Source organism: Boleophthalmus pectinirostris, unplaced genomic scaffold (genome assembly GCF_026225935.1).
Source record: "Boleophthalmus pectinirostris isolate CB_2022bp ecotype Guang Dong unplaced genomic scaffold, ASM2622593v1 HiC_scaffold_1, whole genome shotgun sequence".
In the NCBI taxonomy this organism is placed as follows: domain Eukaryota; kingdom Metazoa; phylum Chordata; class Actinopteri; order Gobiiformes; family Gobiidae; genus Boleophthalmus; species Boleophthalmus pectinirostris.
Window position 1 is genome coordinate 37,860,309 of NW_026570970.1, and position 19,309 is coordinate 37,879,617.

Here is a 19,309-nt window from a genome sequence, read left to right on the forward strand (position 1 = left end):
ACATGTGACTGACACTGAAACTGAGACTGAGAGATCGGCTTTAGACCTGCCTTAGACCAGGTTAAGTCCCGGTTTAGTCCTGTTTTTTAGTCCTGGTTCAATTCTGTCTTGGAGTCCTGGGTCAGTCTTAGGGTAGTCCTGGTTTAGTCCTGCTTCAGTCCTGCTTCAGTCCTGGTTAAGTCCTTGTTTAGTCCTGGTTTGGTCCATGTTTATCCTTAGTTGAGTACTTGTTTAGTCCTGGGTAAGTCCTGCTTTAGTCTTGGTTCAGTCCTGGTTTAGTTCTGGTTCAGTCCCGGTTCAGTCCCAGTTAAGTCCTGGTTTAGTCCTGGTTTAGTCCTGGTTCAGGTCTTGATTTGACCCTGATTCAGTTGTGGTTTAGTGCTAGTCTAAAAAAAACAATAACGGTGGTCTCATTTTAGGAGTGAAAGAGGGACCAGGACCAGGACCAGACCAAGACCAGAACCAAACCAAGACCAGACCAGGACCAGACCAGGACCAGGACTAAACCAGGACTGAAGCTGCACCTGTTCTTCACACATACTTATTACCAGACTAAATACTGTGATCTGTGAACAGCTCAGGAGTTTGAAGAGACTCAACTTTCCTCCAAAACTCTACAACAAAAAGACTGAAACTGTAAACCAGAGAGAAGGAGGGAGGGAGAGAGACAGAGAGAGACAGAGAGAGAGAGAGAGAGAGAGAGAGAGAGAGAGAGAGGAGGAGGAGAGAAAGAGAGAGAGCAAGAGAGTGAGAGAGAGAGAAAGAGTGGGAGGGAGAGAGAGAAGGAGGCAGCGAGACAGAGAGGTAGGAGGTAAGGGCAGAGAGAGAGGAAGAGAGAGAGAATACAGGAGCGATAGAGGCAGGATGAAAAAAGAGAAGAGAGAGAAAGTAGGAGGAGGGAGAGGGGAAGAGAGGGAGAGATAGAAAGAGAGAGAGAGGGAGAGAGTGGGGAGAGAGAGAAACAGAGAGACAGAGTTTGAGAGACAGAGAGTGGAAGAGAGAGAGAGTGGGAGAAAGAGAGAGAGCGGGGGAGAGAGAAAGAGTGGGAGGGAGAGAAAGAAAGTGGGAGGGGGGAGAGAGAGAGGGAGTGAAAGACAGGGAGGGAGAAAGAGAGAGAGAAAGATGTGAGAGAGAGAAAGAGTGGGAGAGAGTGAAAGAGGGAAAGACAGAGAGAGGGTTAGAGAGAGAGAGACACAGAGAGAGAGAGGGGGTAGAGAGAGAGAGACAAAGAGACAGTTAGAGAGAGAGAGAGAGAGACAGACAGAGAGAGAGAGAGAGACAGAGAGAGAGACGACAGAGAGAGAGAAGAGAGAGAAGAAGAGACAGAGAGAGAAGACAGACAAGAAACAGAGAGAACAGAGAGAGGAGAGAGGAGAGAGAGAGAGACAGACAGAGAAGAGAGAGAGAGACAGAGAGACAGAGAGAGAAGAGAGACAGAGAGAGAGAGAGAGAGAAGAGAGTAGAGAGAGAGAGACAGAGAGAGAGAGAGAGAGAGGACAGAGAGAGAGAGAGAGTGAGAGAGAGAGACAGAGAGAGGAGAGAAGAGAGAGACAGAGAGAGAGACAAAGACAGACAGAGAGAGAGACAGAGAGAGAGAGAGAGACAGAGAGAGAAAGAGAGAGAGAGAAGAGAGAGAGAGAGAGTAGAGAGAGAGAGACAGACAGAGACAGAGAGAGAGAGAGAGAGAGAGAGAGAGAGAGAGAGAGAGAGAGAGAGAGAGAGACAGAGAGAGACAGAGACAGAGAGAGAGAGAGACAGAGAGAGAAGAGAGAGAGAGAGAGAGGGGGGGGGGGGGTGTCAGATTTGAAAATAAATCCAGGGACATGATTTCTTTTTCAGTGCAGATTAGAACTGAAATTAGAGATGTGAAAAAATATAATTGTGATTTTTGTGATGAGATTTATGATTGTGATTCAGTTTGTGATTTGTATTTTCATAAAAGGATTCAGGTCAAAGTTCATGTTTGAAGAAGAATAGAGAGAAAAAACTGAAATGTGCAGCGACAAACGAACACAAGGGGAGGGCATCTGACACACAGGGAGGGCTTTTCATGCAGAATAACACAAGATTGGATTGTTTTTTCCAGCAAATTATGGAACTACAAAAATGGCCACATTTATGATTTGCTAATTGTGTTCATTTAGACATTTGTGTGAAGTCATCAAACGCACAACTACACAAAAACTCGGCTGAATGTTTTGTTTTGTTAGTTTTAGTTTTGGTTTAGTTTTCAAATTAGTGTGCTGCATTTGTGCTTCGTTTGTGCTGCAAAAAAGTTTTGTTTGTGTGATTCTGGTTCTTAAGATATTATCAGTTTTATTTTGAGCTGATGATGTCATTCAGCCCCTCAAAAATGTGAAATAGCCTCAAAACAGCAGAAAATGATACCAACAAGTTTGTATTTCGCTTGTGCTGTTTTGTGCTGTGACAATGTTCATTTTTACGAGTATATTTCTAAAATGATTAATTGTTATTTTTACAGAAATTGTATGGCATCATTTCTGTTGTTATATGACGTAATGTACAAATGTTTTGTATAATTTTCTGCTGTTTTGAGGCTATTTAACATTTTGAGGGGCTGGATGACGTCATCACCCAAAAATAAAACTGTTCATATCTTCAGAACCAGAATCACACAAACTAAACTTTTTTGGAGCACAAAGGACTGACAGATTTTTTTGTGTAGTTGTGCGTTTGATGGGATCAACTTCACATGTGTCTAAATGAACACAATTTGCAAATCACAAATGCGGCCATTTTTGTAGTTTCATAATTTGCTCCAGAAACAATCAAATCTTGTGTGTTATTCTGCATAAAAAGTACAAACATGTTCTGAAATGTCCCCGTGTGTCAGATGCCCTCCCTGTAATGGCACAAACCAAACTTAGTGTATATGTGTGCATGTATGTGTATATGTATGTATATGGGTGTATATATGTAATATGTATATATAATATATATATATATATATATATAATATATATATATATATATATATATATATATATATATATATATATATATATATATATATATATATATAGGTATGCATGGGTATGTATATAAGGGTTTGGTGAAGCAGTAACGGAGGGAAACAGGGTCAGATTTTTGACATTCAAATGTCTCTTATTCAGAAACTAGAGGAACTATTGAAATAAGTAAAGTATCAGAATGTAGGAAAGAGTTACACTCCAACAGGGTCAAGTTAAACCTGTGATATTCTTTCAAGTTCAAGACAAAAAATTTAAAAAACTCATGTCGGTAACGGAGGGAATGAAATATGCAGCACTTTTTGGGCAATAAATCCAAACAGTGATAACTCTTGGTTCTCACTTCCATATCCTTAACAAACTGGTTTGAATATTTGCTTCATATAGTTTTCTACCATATGGTACAAGATTAGGTTGAAAAACCTAAACTTACTTTTTTGACTAATGAGATTTTTTTATGAAGAAAGGTCATGGTAACGGAGGGAAAAGTAACGGAGGGAAAATTGTACAAACAAGTAGAAGGTGAATGATTTTACATCATTTGTCGCTTTTTTCTTCTGAATACTTTAATATTACTTCAAAATGAAAAGAAACTGTTTCTATAAAATATATCAGTCCTTCCAAGCAAATTTTTTTTTTCATTTTAAATACTTTTTTTTTTTTTTTTAAATCATGACCCTTCATCAACAGTTCAAAGATGGAATAACACAAGATATGATATGATATCGGGGCGGCAGTAGCTCAGTTGGTAGAACATTCGCCCACTGATCTGAAGGTTGGCAGTTCAATTCCAGCTATAAGTGACATAAACATCACAGGTTGAGTGGTCAGATCCACTGACCCACAGGTTGGCTGGTGTGATTCCAGCTCCCACAGATGAATGCTGCCATTGTGTCCTTGGGCAAGGCACTTAACCCACCTTGCCCACAGTGTCTGTGTACACTGGTGTGTGAATGGGTGAGTGGTTCCTTGTTGTAAAGTGCTTTGAGTGCCTTGAAGGTGGAAAAGCGCTGTAGAAAAATGTGACCATTTACCATGATGAAATACATCCATTTATTGACATAATTTTCAGGTCTTTGAAATTTGGGAAATAATTTTTGTTCCATGTTTCATACATGGTCTGTTTAAAACATATGGAACTTTAGAACCAAAAATGGAACAGAAAAAAGGTCAACAGTTTCATAAACTAGAGTACATATGTATCTGTTCAATCCATTTTTAGATCAGATGCATTAACTTGAATTTTTGGCCTTGATGTTTACTTCTGCCTGACCGGGCCCTTAAGTGTACATAATGTGTATGTAGGTATGTATATATTATATCTGTGTATATGATGAGTACTAATTCTGTGTACAAAATATACATATATTTGTTGTTGTTGTTAGATTTGTAATGCAGTGCATGTACTGTGCAATTATTGCTTATATTGTACAGGAAATGAGAAGTCTATATGTTCTTTGTTCATTTGGGACGGTAGAAAAAAGGGGTGGGGTTAAATAAATCTTTACTTCCTCCCACTCCTTTTTCAGACACAAGGAAAATTTTCCGTAACATTTATTTTGCTTGTTATTATAGAATAGAAATATTTACTTTTTGTGTTATATCTATGTATTTAGGTTTTTTATTTATGTTCTATGTGTTACTGTCCGAATAAACATTCATTCATTCAAAGGTTTTGCAGCACAAATGAAGCACAAACGATTGAAAAAATTGTGTGTATTTTCGAGCATTTTGAAGCTTCCTGGAGGCTGCTGACCCCAATTTGACCTATAAAAGAATAATTTATATCTCCAAAACTAAAGCAGCACAAACTAAACTTGTTGCAGCACAAAAGATTGACAGAACTGTTGTGTAGTTGTGCGTTTGATGTGGACAACTTCACGCAGGTCGTACAGTTGTGATTCATGTTGCAAAGAAATTAAAGACATACTCATGAATGTTTTCTCATGTCTCGTGTTTTGTTGAAAGTGTGTGCGCTGGTGTGAGCAGAGAAAAGCCTGTGCCTGCGGCTCAGGGCTGGGAGGGCATCTGACACACTTTCACATTTGTCTCTTCCACATGTTTCCTGTTGGAACATGAGTCGAAAATGGGACGTTCTCCTGTTTCTGTCTCTGATCTGAAGAGTGATGGACAGGTCCAAATGAAGAGCTCACTCTGCAGACACGAGGACTAAAACAGGACTGAACCAGGACTGAACCAGGTCTAAAACAGGACTAAACCAGGACTAAAACAGGACTAAAGCAGGACTGAACCAGGACTGAACCAGGACTGAACCAGGTCTAAAACAGGACTAAACCAGGACTAAACAGGACTAAAGCAGGACTGAACCAGGACTGAACCAGGTCTAAAACAGGACTAAACCAGGACTAAAGCAGGACTGAACCAGGACTAAAACAGGACTGAACCAGGACTAAAACAGGACTAAAACAGGACTAAACCAGGACTAAAACAGGACTAAAATAGGACTAAAACAGGACTGAACCTGGACTGAACCAGGTCTAAAACAGGACTAAAACAGGACTAAACCAGGACTAAAAACAGGACTAAAACAGGACTAAAGCAGGACTGAACCAGGACTAAAACAGGACTAAACCAGGACTAAAACAGGACTAAACCAGGACTAAAACAGGACTAAAGCAGGACTGAACCAGGTCTAAAACAGGACTAAACCAGGTTTAAATAAGGACTAAACTAGAACTAGACCAGGACTAAAACCAGAACTAGACCAGGATCAGAACCAGACTTAAACATGTGTGAACAGGTGTGAGTTTTCTCTACAGCAGCAGAGGAAAGACCACAGCGCCCTCTAGTGCAGACAACACACACTGCACTCTAATGTGAATGAACCAGGACTAAACCAGGACTGAACCAGGTCTAAATAAGGACTAAACCAGGACTGAACCAGGACTAGACCAGGACTGAACCAGGACTAGACCAGGACTCAACCAGGACTTGGCCAGGACTAAATCAGAACTAAACGAGGGCTCAACGTGGACTAAACCAGTACTGAACCAGGACTAAACCAGGACTAAAACAGGACTAATATAGGACTGAACGAGGACTGAGCTAGGACTAAAACAAGGACTAAACCAAAACAGAACCAGGACTGAACCAGGACTCCACCAGGACTAAATTAGGACTGAACCAGGACTGAAATAGGACTAAAACAATGAGTAAACAAAAAACTGGATCAGGACTAAACCAGGACTGGATCAGGCATGTGAGGTATGAGGTAGGATCTGTTTTACTCCACACACACAAACACAGAAAACGCACATAATTTCTTTTTTTTTTTTTTTTTAATATGAATTCCATCTGGATTTTCTGACTTTCTTCCAATTCCTTAAAGCTGCCGGTTTGTGATTTTGGCTTCAGCTGTGAGAGAGGAATTACCAAAACCAAACAAAAGTGGAGTCTCGTGCGTGTGGGTCCGGACCTCCCAAAGGCAGCTCCGCTCTTCCCACTTTTACGACGACACTTACAGATGCAGCTTTATTCGATCCAGCTTTTTCAGTCCCGATACCGATTCCGATACCACTGAAACCGAAAGCTGAGACGGAAAACGGCACTGATTTATTTTAAACGAAAATCAAATCAGACTAAACTCCTGGAGCTCCTGGAGATTTCTTTGGATATCTTCGTGATTGATTTTTTTCATTATGACAAAACTTTTCAGATCTTGTTAAACTCAAACTCCAGTGAAAAGACGCTACACTGAAAAATAAAACCAGATGTAATGAAAAAAAATGAATTTTAACTTTTTCTTGGCAGATATTTTAAACTAAATTAAATTTATTTGAGTATTTCATTTGGAAACTTACATTATTATAAAAGTTTATATGACCTAAAATACAAGAACTAGACTAAACCAAGACTAAACCAAGACTAAACCAGGACTAAACCAGGACTAAACCAGGACTGGACCAGGATTAAACCAAGGACTAAAACAAAGACTAAACTAGGACCGAACCAGGTCTAAATTAGGACAAAATCAGGTCTAAACCAGGACTAAACCAGGACTGAACCAGGACTGAACCAGGACTAAACCAGGACTAAACCAGGACTTTTAAACAAGATAAAATCCATTTGAACATTTAATTTAAAACAAAAAGAAAATCCACACAGCGTGTCCTGGGTCTTCCCCGGGGCCTCCTCCCGGTGGGACATGCCCGGAACACCTCCCGAGGGAGGCGCTCAGGAGGCATCCGAAACATTCTGGGATTTTCTATGAGATTATTATTTTTTTCCCCAGTTAGATTTGGACATAAAAGTTGAAGTGCCGGTGAAGTGCGTCTTTTCAGAAGCCGCAGTTCCAGAACGACAAAAATATGGAATGAAAGAAATGCAGAGTCTGAAGCCAACTTTGGGAACTAAATCCGACTATTTACGTCTTAGAAATGATGTCAGCATGTGGTCCGAGTGTGTGTGTGTGTGTGTGTGTGCGTGTGTGTGTGTGTGTGTGTGTGTGCGTGTGTGTGTGTGCGTGTGTGTGTGCGTGTGTGCGTGTGTGTGCGTGTGCGCGCGTGTGTGTGTGTGTGTGTGCGTGTGTGTGTGTGTGCGTGTGTGCGTGCGTGTGTGTGCGTGTGTGCGTGCGTGTGTGCGTGTGCGTGTGTGTGCGTGCGTGTGTGTGTGTGTGCGTGCGTGTGTGTGCGTGTGTGTGTGCGTGTGTGTGTGTGCGTGTGTGTGTGCGTGTGTGTGTGTGTGTGTGTGCGTGCTCCACAGGGTCACACGGGGTCAAAGGTTACGCTGGGCCTGTTTCAGTACACTCAGTTCGTCACCGACCGTCTCCGTCGTCGTCGTGTCGCCATAGCAACGGCAGTCGGGGGTGTGGTCTCGTGTTCTTTCCCTCATCCTCAAATAAATAAACAAGATATTCTGGTTTATACTGAATTTTCCAATGTTATGATCAGTGATTCTGTCAGGACAATAGGAGCAAACGAACTGAAGACAGACGAGATAAACACGAGACCAGAGGAGGAAGAGGAGGAAGAGGACAAGGTCAGAAGAGCAGAGGAGAGGATTAGAAGAGAAGAGGGTCAGAGGAGCAGAGGAGAGAGAGGAGAGAGGGTCAGAGGAGGAGCAGAGGGTCAGAGGAGCAGAGGAGAAGAGAAGAAGAGGAGCAGAGGGTCGAGAGGAGCAGAGGAGAAGAGAAGAAGAGGAGCAGAGGGTGAGAGGAGCAGAGGGTGAGAGGAGCAGAGGGAGAGAGGAGCAGAGGGTGAGAGGAGCAGAGGGTGAGAGGAGCAGAGATGGAGAGAGAGAAGAAGAGGAGCAGGAGGTGACGTGTGGACAGCTGGACTTTTATCTCCTCATCACAGCAGCGTGTGAGTGTGTGCCTCACGTGTCCAGCAGAGGGAGCTCTTCACACAGCACACTGCACTGTCCTGATCCACACCTGCTTTACACCACATTTACTCTCAGGTTTAGTGGTGTAATAGCTGATTTAGACCCTAGTTTAGTCCTGGTTTAGACCTGGTTTAGTCCTGGTTTAGACCTGGTTTGGGATGGGATTTAGTATTTGTTTAGACCAAGGTTACTTCTAGTTTAGTCAAAGTTTCATGTTGTTTTAGTCCTGGTTTAGTCCCTTAAATTTCTGACTAAGTCCCTGGTTTAGTCCTAGTTCAGACCTGGTTTAGTCCTGATTTAGTCCTGGTTTAGTCCTGGTTTAGACTTGTTTCAGACTCTGTTCAGTCCTCAAACACAGTTGTTTCTCATATTGTTCGATTACAATTTTCAGTTGGACTTAACCTCATGAAAAAACCAAACAGACTTTTCACCAGAGCCGTTTCACACACGAGACTCTCCTGCTCCAAAACACAGACTCACAGACGACTGACTGAAGCTCTCCAGTCCAGAGCTTCAGTCCAGAGCTTCAGTCCAGAGCTTCAGTCCAGAGCTTCAGTCCAGAGCTTCAGTCCAGAGCTTCAGTCCACAGCTTCAGTCCAGAGCTTCAGTCCAGAGCTTCAGTCCACAGCTTCAGTCCAGCTTCAGTCCACAGCTTCAGTCCAGAGCTTCAGTCCACAGCTTCAGTCCAGCTTCAGCTTCAGTCCACCGCTTCAGTCAGCTTCAGTCCACAACTTCAGATCACAACTTCAGTCTAGATCTTGATTCAAAATATTAGAATGAAGAAGAGTTTTCTCCCTACCCCTGGCTCAGACTTGAACTAGATTTTTATAATGTTATCTGGTTTAGATCCTGGTCTAGACTTGGTTTAGATCCTGGTCTAGACATGGTTTAGATCCTGGTCTAGACTTGGTTTGGATCCTGGTCTAGACTTGGTTTGGATCCTGGTCTAGACATGGTTTAGATCCTTGTCTAGACCTGGTTCAGTCCTGGTCTGTGTGGACTGTGACAAATCATTTACCTGCGTCTCACCTGAGGCTCAACAAACAGAACGCACCTCAACCAGGAATCTGGGTCAAACCAGGGCCAAGACCAGAGCCAGGACCAGAGCCAGGACCAGAGCCAAGACCAGAGCCAGGACCAGAGCCAGGACCAGAGCCAGGACCAGAGCCAGGACCAGAGCCAAGACCAGAGCCAGGACCAGAGCCAGACCAGAGCCAGACCAGAGCCAGGATCAGAGCCAGGACCAGAGCCAGGACCAGAGCCAAGACCAGAGCCAAGACCAGAGCCAGGACCAGAGCCAGGACCAGAGCCAAGACCAGAGCCAAGACCAGAGCCAGGACCAGAGCCAGGACCAGAGCCAGGACCAGAGCCAAGACCAGAGCCAGGACCAGAGCCAAGACCAGAGCCAGGACCAGAGCCAAGACCAGAGCCAGGACCAGAGCCAGGACCAGAGCCAGGACTACGAGTGAAGGGGATCACTCTAGTCCTGGCTTAGACCTGGTTTAGTCCTGGTTTAGTCCTGGTTTAGTTCTAGTTTTAGGCCAGGATTTAGTAATGGATTAGTTTTGGTTCAGTTCTGGTTTAATCCTAAAATAGTCCTGAATTAGTCCTGTTTTAGTCCTGTTTAGTCCTGGTTTAGTCCTGGTTTAGTCCTGGTTTAGTCCTGGTTTAGACCTGGTTTAGTCCTGGTTTAGTTCTGGTTTAGACCAGACTGGAAATACATTATAAGCCCAAAAAGACTGAAATCTGAAGTAACAAATGAATACAAGAATCACATTTCAGAACATGTTTGTACAGATCTCTCCACAGCGGCAAGAGTCAATTTGGGATTTGCTAATTGTGTCAGTCCTGGTTCAGTCCTGGTTCAGTCCTGGTTCAGTCCTGGTTCAGTCCTGGTTCAGTCCTGGTTTAGTCCTGGTTCAGTCCTGGTTCAGTCCTGGTTCAGTCCTGGTTCAGTCTTGGTTCAGTCCTGGTTTAGTTCTGGTTCAGTCCTGCTTCAGTCCTGGTTCAGTCCTGGTCTGATCACAGGTCACAGGTCAGAGGTCAGAGGAGTACAGATGTTTGAGGCTTTTATTGTGAAAGACGAGCACAGTTTTATTGTGGCGAGTCTGAGTCAGAACCACAGGTCAAAGGTCAGAGGGTCAAAACTATCACCATCACCCCAAACACACACACACACACACACACACACACACACACACACACACACACACACACACACACACACACACACACACACACACACACACACACACACACACACACACACACACACACACACACACACACACACACACACACACACACACACACACACACACACACACACACACACACACACACACACACACACACACACACACACACACACACACACACACACACACACACACACACACACACACACACACACACACACACACACACACACACACACACACACACACACACACACACACACACACACACACACACACACACACACACACACACACACACACACACACACACACACACACACACACACACACACACACACACACACACACACACACACACACACACACACACACACAACACACACACACACATGCACACACCTCTGATCTGGACAAGATTTGAAAACTTCTCTCGGGTTCTTCATGTTGTTTTCACATTTATTTCTACTCACTTATTCTGAATCGTTGTATAATCTTAAAAATTTCACATATGTTTCTTCCATGACTCAAATAGTCAGAAAATCTTAAATTTAAGCAATAAAACTTTAAAAGAAGCTACAGTCCATTGATATTCTCCCCTGAAACACTTGTTCAATGTTCAATTCTAGATATCCATCCATCCATCCATTTTCGTCCGCTTATCCGGGGCCGGGTCGCGGGGGCAGCAGTCTAAGCAGGGACTCCCAGACTTCCTTCACCCCAGACACGTCCTCCAGCTCCTCCGGGGGGACCCCGAGGCGTTCCCAGGCCAGTCCAAGAGACATAGTCCCTCCAGCGTGTCCTGGGTCTTCCCCGGGGCCTCCTCCCGGTGGGACATGCCCGGAACACCTCCCGAGGGAGGCGCCCAGGAGGCATCCGGAACAGATGCCCGAGCCACCTCAACTGGCTCCTCTCGACGTGGAGGAGCAGCGGCTCTACTCCGAGCTCCTCCCGTGTGACTGAGCTCCTCACCCTATCTCTAAGGGAGACGCCCAGCCACCCTGCGGAGGAAACTCATTTCAAGCGCTTGTATCCGCGATCTCGTCCTTTCGGTCACTACCCAGAGCTCATGACCATAGGTGAGAGTAGGAACGAAGACTGACCGGTAAATCGAGAGCTTCGCCTTTCGGCTCAGCTCCCTCTTCACCACAACGGTCCGATACAGCGACCGCATCACTGCCGAAGCTGCACCGATCCGCCTGTCAATCTCCCGTTCCGTCCTCCCCTCACTCGTGAACAAGACCCCAAGATACTTGAACTCCACTTGAGGCAAAGACTCCCCACCCACCCGGAGAGGGCAAGCCACCTTTTTCCGGTCGAGAACCATGGCCTCAGACTTAGAAGAGCTGATCTTCATCCCAGCCGCTTCACACTCGGCTGCAAACCGCCCCAGTGCACATTGCAGGTCCTGGTTCGATGAAGCCAACAGGACAACATCATCCGCAAACAGCAGAGATGAGATCCTGTGGTCCCCAAACCGGACCCCCTCCGGCCCCTGACTGCGCCTAGAAATTCTGTTCATAAACACAATGAACAGAACCGGTGACAAAGGGCAGCCCTGGCGGAGTCCAACATGCACCGGGAACAGGTCTGACTTACTGCCGGCAATGAACACAGCTCCTGCTCCGGTCCTGGCCGTGGAATTCTAGATATAAATACTTGAAATCAGTCGTACATGAGAGTCTTTGGTCTGTTCATACTAATCATGAACGTGTTTGAAGTGTGTTTATCTAAAATTTGGCAGAATTTTAAGTGTTTTATCTCAAATTTGGCATCTGAGAACTTCAGGTCATGAACAGTACAATAATCATAAACTGGTTTTAAGTGTGTTTATCTCAAACTTATCTTCCATAAAATTATTTCCAGCCCATGAACACTGAGCACAGACGCTTTATTCTAGTCAAGAGGAAGTTTATTTTAAGAGAACTTCAAATCAAATGATCTTATTGCATGGACAGATCATTTCACTACTTTAAAGGGATTTTCGGATAGATTTAAGTGTTTAGATCTTACATTTTGGCTTTTTTTTGCAGTGTGTGTGTCCCTTTGTCTCTCATCCCCTCTCTCTCCTCTCTCTCTTCACCTTCTCCTCTCTCATCCCTCCTTCCCTCTCTCTCTCTGAACGTGAACTCTGTTAATAGACCCTCTGATGCTGCGCTCTGATTGGTCCAAACCGTGAGAACTCAGGTGTCTCCAGATGTGTCCTTCAGACAGGTCAGGACCCATCGAGGACTAAACCAGGACTAAACCAGGACTAAACCAGGACTGAACCAGGACTAAGCCAGGACTAAACCAGGACTGAACCAGGCCTAAACCAGGCCTAAACCAGGACTGAACCAGGACTAAGCCAGGACTAAGCCAGGACTGAACCAGGACTAAACCAGGACTGAACCAGGACTGAACCAGGACTAAACCAGGACTGAACCAGGACTGAACCAGGCCTAAACCAGGACTGAACCAGGACTGTATCAGGTCCGGTGCAGGTCTGGTGCAGGTCCAGAGGGGTTGTAGGTTGTATAGTGTGTACTGGTGGACGTGTCAGGAGCAGATGGAGTGGGGCTGTGACAGATTTAACATGTGAAAACAGAAAAGGCCAAACGCACACACATAAACACACTGCACATGTGAAGCCTGTGTGTGAGTCCTGTGTGTGTGAGTCCTGTGTGTGTACTGTGGGTAGAGTATTCTGTGTGTGTGTACTGTGTGTGTGTACTGTGTGTGTGAGTACTGTGTTTGTGTGTGTGCATGTGTGTGTGTGTGTGTGAGTACTGTGTGTGTGTACTGTGGGTAGAGTATTCTGTGTGTGTGTACTGTGTGTGTGTACTGTGTGTGTGAGTACTGTGTTTGTGTGTGTGCATGTGTGTGTGTGTGTGTGTGTACTGTGTGTGTGTACTGTGTGTGTGAGTCCTCTGTGTGTGTGTACTGTGTGTGTAGAGTCCTGTGTGTGTGTACTGTGTGTGTGTACTGTGTGTGTGAGTACTGTGTGTGTGCTGTGTGTGTGTGTACTGTGTGTGTGTAGAGTCTGTGTGTGTGTCTGTGTGTGTGTACTGTGTGTGTGAGTCCTGTGTGTGTAGAGTACTGTGTGTGTGTACTGTGTGTGTGAGTCCTGTGTGTGTGTACTGTGTGTGTGAGTCCTGTGTGTGTGTACTGTGTGTGTGTACTGTGTGTGTGTACTGTGTGTGTACTGTGTGTGTGTGTGAGTCCTGTGTGTGTGTGAGTCCTGTGTGTGTGAGTCTGTGTGTGTGTGTGTACTGTGTGTGTGTACTGTGTGTGTGAGTCCTGTGTGTGTGTGTGTGTGTGTGTGAGTCCTGTGTGTGTGTGAGTCCTGTGTGTGTGTGTGTGTGTGTGTGTGTACTGTGTGTGTGTGTGTGTGTGTGTGTGTGTGTATTGTGTGTGTGTGTGTGTCTTGCCTTCAAATACAATGTCAGTGTCAAATATATTTATGTAGCACATTTAAAACAAGCACACATGAGCAGAGTGTTGTACAAGTGTGTACTTGTACTTGTACAACACACAATACAACAGTAAAAACACACAAAAATACAACATTAAACCTCCCAGGACCTGAACTCTTTCATGACTTTATTGATTTGTCTTTGTTATTTGGGCTGATTGGACCTGATGATGCAAAAACAAACTATTATTATTATTATTTTGATTATATTTGTATATTTATATGTCCACATGTGATTTATAAAACCTTCAGTTTATGTTTGAATCATTTTGATGGAAACAATAAAGTCACAATTGAATCATGACTTTCAAAAACTGTTTATGAAATATCTAAATAACCCAGAATGTGTTGGACATGTATGTGAACATGTGAGGACATACAGTATATGTCCACATGTGTAGGACACACATATGTCCACATGTGTAGGACACACAGTGTATGTCCACATGTGTAGGACACACAGTGTATGTCCACATGTGTAGGACACACAGCGTATGTCCACATGTGTAGGACACACAGTATATGTCCACATGTGTAGGACACACAGCGTATGTCCACATGTGTAGGACACACAGCGTATGTCCACATGTGTAGGACACACAGTGTATGTCCACATGTGTAGGACACACATGTGGACATCAGGTCCTAGGAGGACACTGGATCAGAAGAGAAAGCACAAGTGTGGAGTCAGATCTACTGTTCAAAACACACACTTTATACACAACAGTCCGACTCTGCAGATGTGTATGTGTTGTGTGTTGTATGCAGGTGTGTGTTGGTGTGTGTTGTGTGTTGTTTGTGTTGTATGCAGGTGTGTGTTGTATGTTGTGTGTGTTGTATGTTGTGTGTGTTGTATGCAGGTGTGTGTTGTATGTTGTGTGTGTTGTATGTTGTGTGTGTTGTATGTTGTGTGTGTGTTGTATGCATGTGTGTTGTATGTGTGTGTTGTATGTTGTGTGTGTTGTATGTAGGTGTGTGTTGTATGTTGTGTGTGTTGTATGCAGTGTGTGTGTATGGTGTGTGTTGTATGTTGTTTGTGTAGTATGTTGTGTGTGTTGTATGCAGGTGTGTGTAGTGTGTTGTGTGTCAGTTTGTGTGTTGTGTGTGTTCTGTGTGTTTTGTGTGTTTTGTGCGGTGAGTTGTGTGTGAAAAAGCTGAGTTGCTTTTTTGTGCGTCGTTGTCGAGCTTGTTTGGTCTTGTTTCATTCGACTTGATTCAGAGAGAATTAGCTTCATGTAATTATCCAGACGAGTGAAGAGACACACGGATCACTCCACCTCTCCTCCTCCTCCTCCTCCTCTCTCTCTCTCTCTCTTCATCCCCCTCTCCACTTCTCTCTCTCCCCCTCCCTGCGTCTGTTACAAAACCCTCTCTCTTCTCCTCCTCTCTGTGTGAGGTCAAAAGAGCAGAGGGGAAGAGAAGAAGGAGAGGAGGAGTGAGGGAGAAAAGAGGGAAAAGAAGAGAGACGAGGACAGGAATAAATTGGGTGAAAACATGAGTGTGAGAGCGGAAGAGAGGAAACGCAAAACATGAGAAGAGAGCAAATATAAACCAAATATTTACTCCTGTTTACACACAGAGAGAGAGAGAAGAGAGAGAGAAGAGAGGAGAGAAGAGAGAGAACAGAGACAGAGAGAGGAGAGACAGAGGAGAGAAGAGAGAGAGAAGAGGAGAGAAGGAAGAAAGAGAGACAGAGAGAGGAGAGAAGAGGAGAGAGAGGAGAGAGAGAAAGAAGAGAGACACAGAGAGAGAAGAGACAGGGGGAGTAGAGAGAGAGGAGAAAGAAAGAGGGAGAGAGAGGGAAGGTGAAAGGAAGAAGAGAGAAAGGAAAAAGGGGAGTGGGGAGAAAAGGAGAAGAGAGAGAGATAGAGGAGAGGGAGAGAAGAGAAGAGAGGGAGGGGGTGCAAGAAAAGAGAGAGGGAGAGAGACTGAGAGAGATCCTTCAAACAAGACAAGACATTTTATTAATCACACACCTCTCTCTCTCCTCTCTCTCTCTCTCTCTCTCCCTCTCTCTTCTCCTTCTCTCTCTCTTATCCCTCTCTTCCTGTGTTTAATATTCAGATGAAATGATAAGTAGGGGATTATTCTGCAGGTGCTGCGAGAAAACAGACGCTTGAAGAAAATGAAGGAGGAGGAGAAGAAAGAGAGGGAGAGGGGAGAAAGAAAGAGAGGAGAAGAGAGGAGACAGAGGAGGAGAGAGGGAGACAGAGGAGGAGAGAGGGAGACAGAGGAGGAGAGAGGGAGACAGAGGAGGAGAGAGGGAGACAGAGGAGGAGAGAGGGAGACAGAGGAGGAGAGAGGGAGACAGAGGATAGAGAAGAAACAAGATAAAACAAGACAAAGATAAAAAGCAGAAGAAAATCAGAAGAGGAAAGAGAGAGAGGAGGAGAGAAGGAGTAGAACAGAGGGAGGAGAGAGAAGGAGGGAGAGTATGAAAGGATAAGAAGCTGGTGTTTCCGTGAGGATAAAAGAAGAGCAGACGAGTGCAGGAGCTGAGTCATATTTAACACAAACCACATGAACACACTTGTGCTGAGTCAGCTTTTATATTGTGTTTTGTTTCATTCACATGTTTGAACACACAAACTCTGCACAAACTCTGCACAAACTCTGCACAAACTCTGCACAAACTCTGCACAAACTCTACACAAACTCTGCACAAACTCTGCACAAACTCTACACAAACTCTGCACACAAACTCTGCACAAACTCTGCACAAACTCTACACAAACTCTGCACAAACTCTGCACAAACTCTGCACAAACTCTACACAAACTCTGCACAAACTCTACACAAACTCTGCACAAACACAAACTCTGCACAAACTCTGCACAAAACACAAACTCTGCACAAACTCTGCACAAACTCTACACAAACTCTACACAAACTCTGCACAAACTCTGCACAAACTCTGCACAAACTCTGCACAAACTCTGCACAAACTCTACACAAACTCTGCACAAACTCTGCACAAACTCTACACAAACTCTGCACAAACTCTACACAAACTCTACACAAACTCTGCACAAACTCTACACAAACTCTGCACAAACTCTGCACAAACTCTACACAAACTCTACACAAACTCTACACAAACTCTGCACAAACTCTGCACAAACTCTGCACAAACTCTACACAAACTCTGCACAAACTCTACACAAACTCTGCACAAACTCTGCACAAACTCTACACAAACTCTACACAAACTCTACAAACTCTGCACAAACTCTACACAAACTCTGCACAAACTCTGCACAAACTCTGCACAAACTCTACACAAACTCTGCACAAACTGCACAAACTCTGCACACAAACTCTACACAAACTCTACACAAACTCTACACAAACTCTGCACAAACACAAACTCTACACAAACTCTACACAAACTCTGCACAAACTCTACACAAACTCTGCACAAACTCTGCACAAACTCTGCACAAACTCTACACAAACTCTGCACAAACTCTACACACTCACTTCTTCATGTCTTGTGCTGATACAGGAAGTGTTCCACTGTGTTTTTAAACTCCACACACACTTCACTAGAATCATGACGTTTGGTTCCAAGATGAGTTGATGTCATGTTGTTTGTATGTGAAACTCCTTTATCATGTCAATAAATATGAGACAAATACTGAGCTCAAACCTGACCTTTGACCTTATGTGTCACTTCTAGTTCTGTTTTTGTATCATGAAACAAAAAGAAGGAGTCGGGCAAAAGCAGAAAACAGCAGAAACAGTTAGAACTGCTCAATTATGGATATATATATATATATATATATATATATATATATATATATATATATATATATATATATAGCATATATATATATATATATATATATATATATATATATATATATATATATATATATATATATATATATATATATATATATATATATTTTTTTTTTTTTTTTATATATATATATTATAAAGATTATTCTGGTCAATATTAAAATCACAATTATGTTTTAGTTACAGAATGTATTTACTCAACGTTTCTGTCTAAAAATAACACTGTGATTCATAATTAACACCAAACTTTTACACTCGGCTACAAATCTGAACCTTAGAACAGTTCTGTGATGTATAAAAAATATAAACATTGAACATGAAATAAAGCTAAGAAAAAGGAGGAAAGAGAGAGGAGAGGGAGGAGAAAAGAGGAGGAGAGAGGCAAGAGGAGGAGAGATGAGAGGGGAAGGGGAGGAGGAGAGAGGGAGGAGAGAGGAGAGGGAGAGAGGCAGGAGGAAGAGGAAGGCAAAGAGAGGAGGGAGAAGATAGGAGAGGAGAAGAGGGGGAGAGAAGGAGAGAGGCAGGAGGAGAAGAGAGGAGAGAGGGAGGAGAGGAAAAGAGGGGGAGAGGGAGAGAGGAGGAGAGAGGCAAGAGGAGGAGAGAGGAGAGAGGGAGGAGAGGAAAAGAGGGGGAGAGGGAGAGAGGAGGAGAGAGGCAAGAGGAGGAGAGAGGAGGAGATTGGGGAGAGAGGGAGAGAGGCAGGAAGAAGAGGGAGGAGAAGAGAGGAGGAGGAAGATAGGAGAGGAGGAGAGGAGGAGAGAGGAAGAAGAGAGGAGGAGGAAGATAGGAGAGGAGGAGAGAGAGGGAGAGAGGGAGAGAGGTAGGAGGAGGAGAGAGGAGAAGAGAGGAGGAGGAAGATAGGAGAGGAGGAGAGAGGGGGAGAGAGGGAGAGAGGTAGGAGGAGGAGAGAGGAGGTGAGAGGAAGTGAGAGGAAGGAGGAGAGAGGAGAAGAGAGGAGAAGAGGAGAGAGGGAACAGTAGAAAGGGAGGAGGAGGGAGGAGAGGAAAGCGGAAACAGGAGGGAGAGAGGGAGAGATGGAAAGAGACTGAGGAGACAGAAGAAGAGAAGGAGAGAGAGGTGAGAAAGAGGAAGGGAGGACGAGGAGAGAGGGGGAGAGAGAGACAGAAGAGGGAGAGAAGGACAGAGAAAGAGAGAGAAGGGGAGGCATGAGGGAGGGAGTGATGAGAGAGAGAGAGAGATAAAGAAAGAGAGGGAGTGTATTTAACGCAGGCCCAGAGGAGAGAGGGAAGAGAAGAGGAGGAAGAGAGGAGAGCGGAGGAGGACAGGGGGAAAATCCCGTCTGCTCAGCCTAAAGCTCACATCACACAGACGCAAGGGAAGTGTCTTGCTCAAGGACGCAACAGAAGAGCTGGGACTGAACCGGCAACTCTCTGGTTTTGAGGAAAGTGCTGCCACATGAGCCACAACTGTCCCAACACACACAGTCACTTTAAGATGTTTCTGACACATTCGACTCATTTTCTGTCTGTCGGTGAATTTGGGAATTTGCCTAAAATTAGAAA

The 19,309-nt window shown here is 44.2% G+C and overlaps 1 protein-coding gene across 1 annotated transcript in view; it reads right to left on the bottom strand.

Moving 5' to 3' along the window:
• The window catches only part of col18a1a (collagen type XVIII alpha 1 chain a), a 209,168-nt gene that overhangs the window by 119,613 nt on the left and 70,246 nt on the right, over positions 1 to 19,309 (bottom strand). The window lies entirely within an intron of this gene.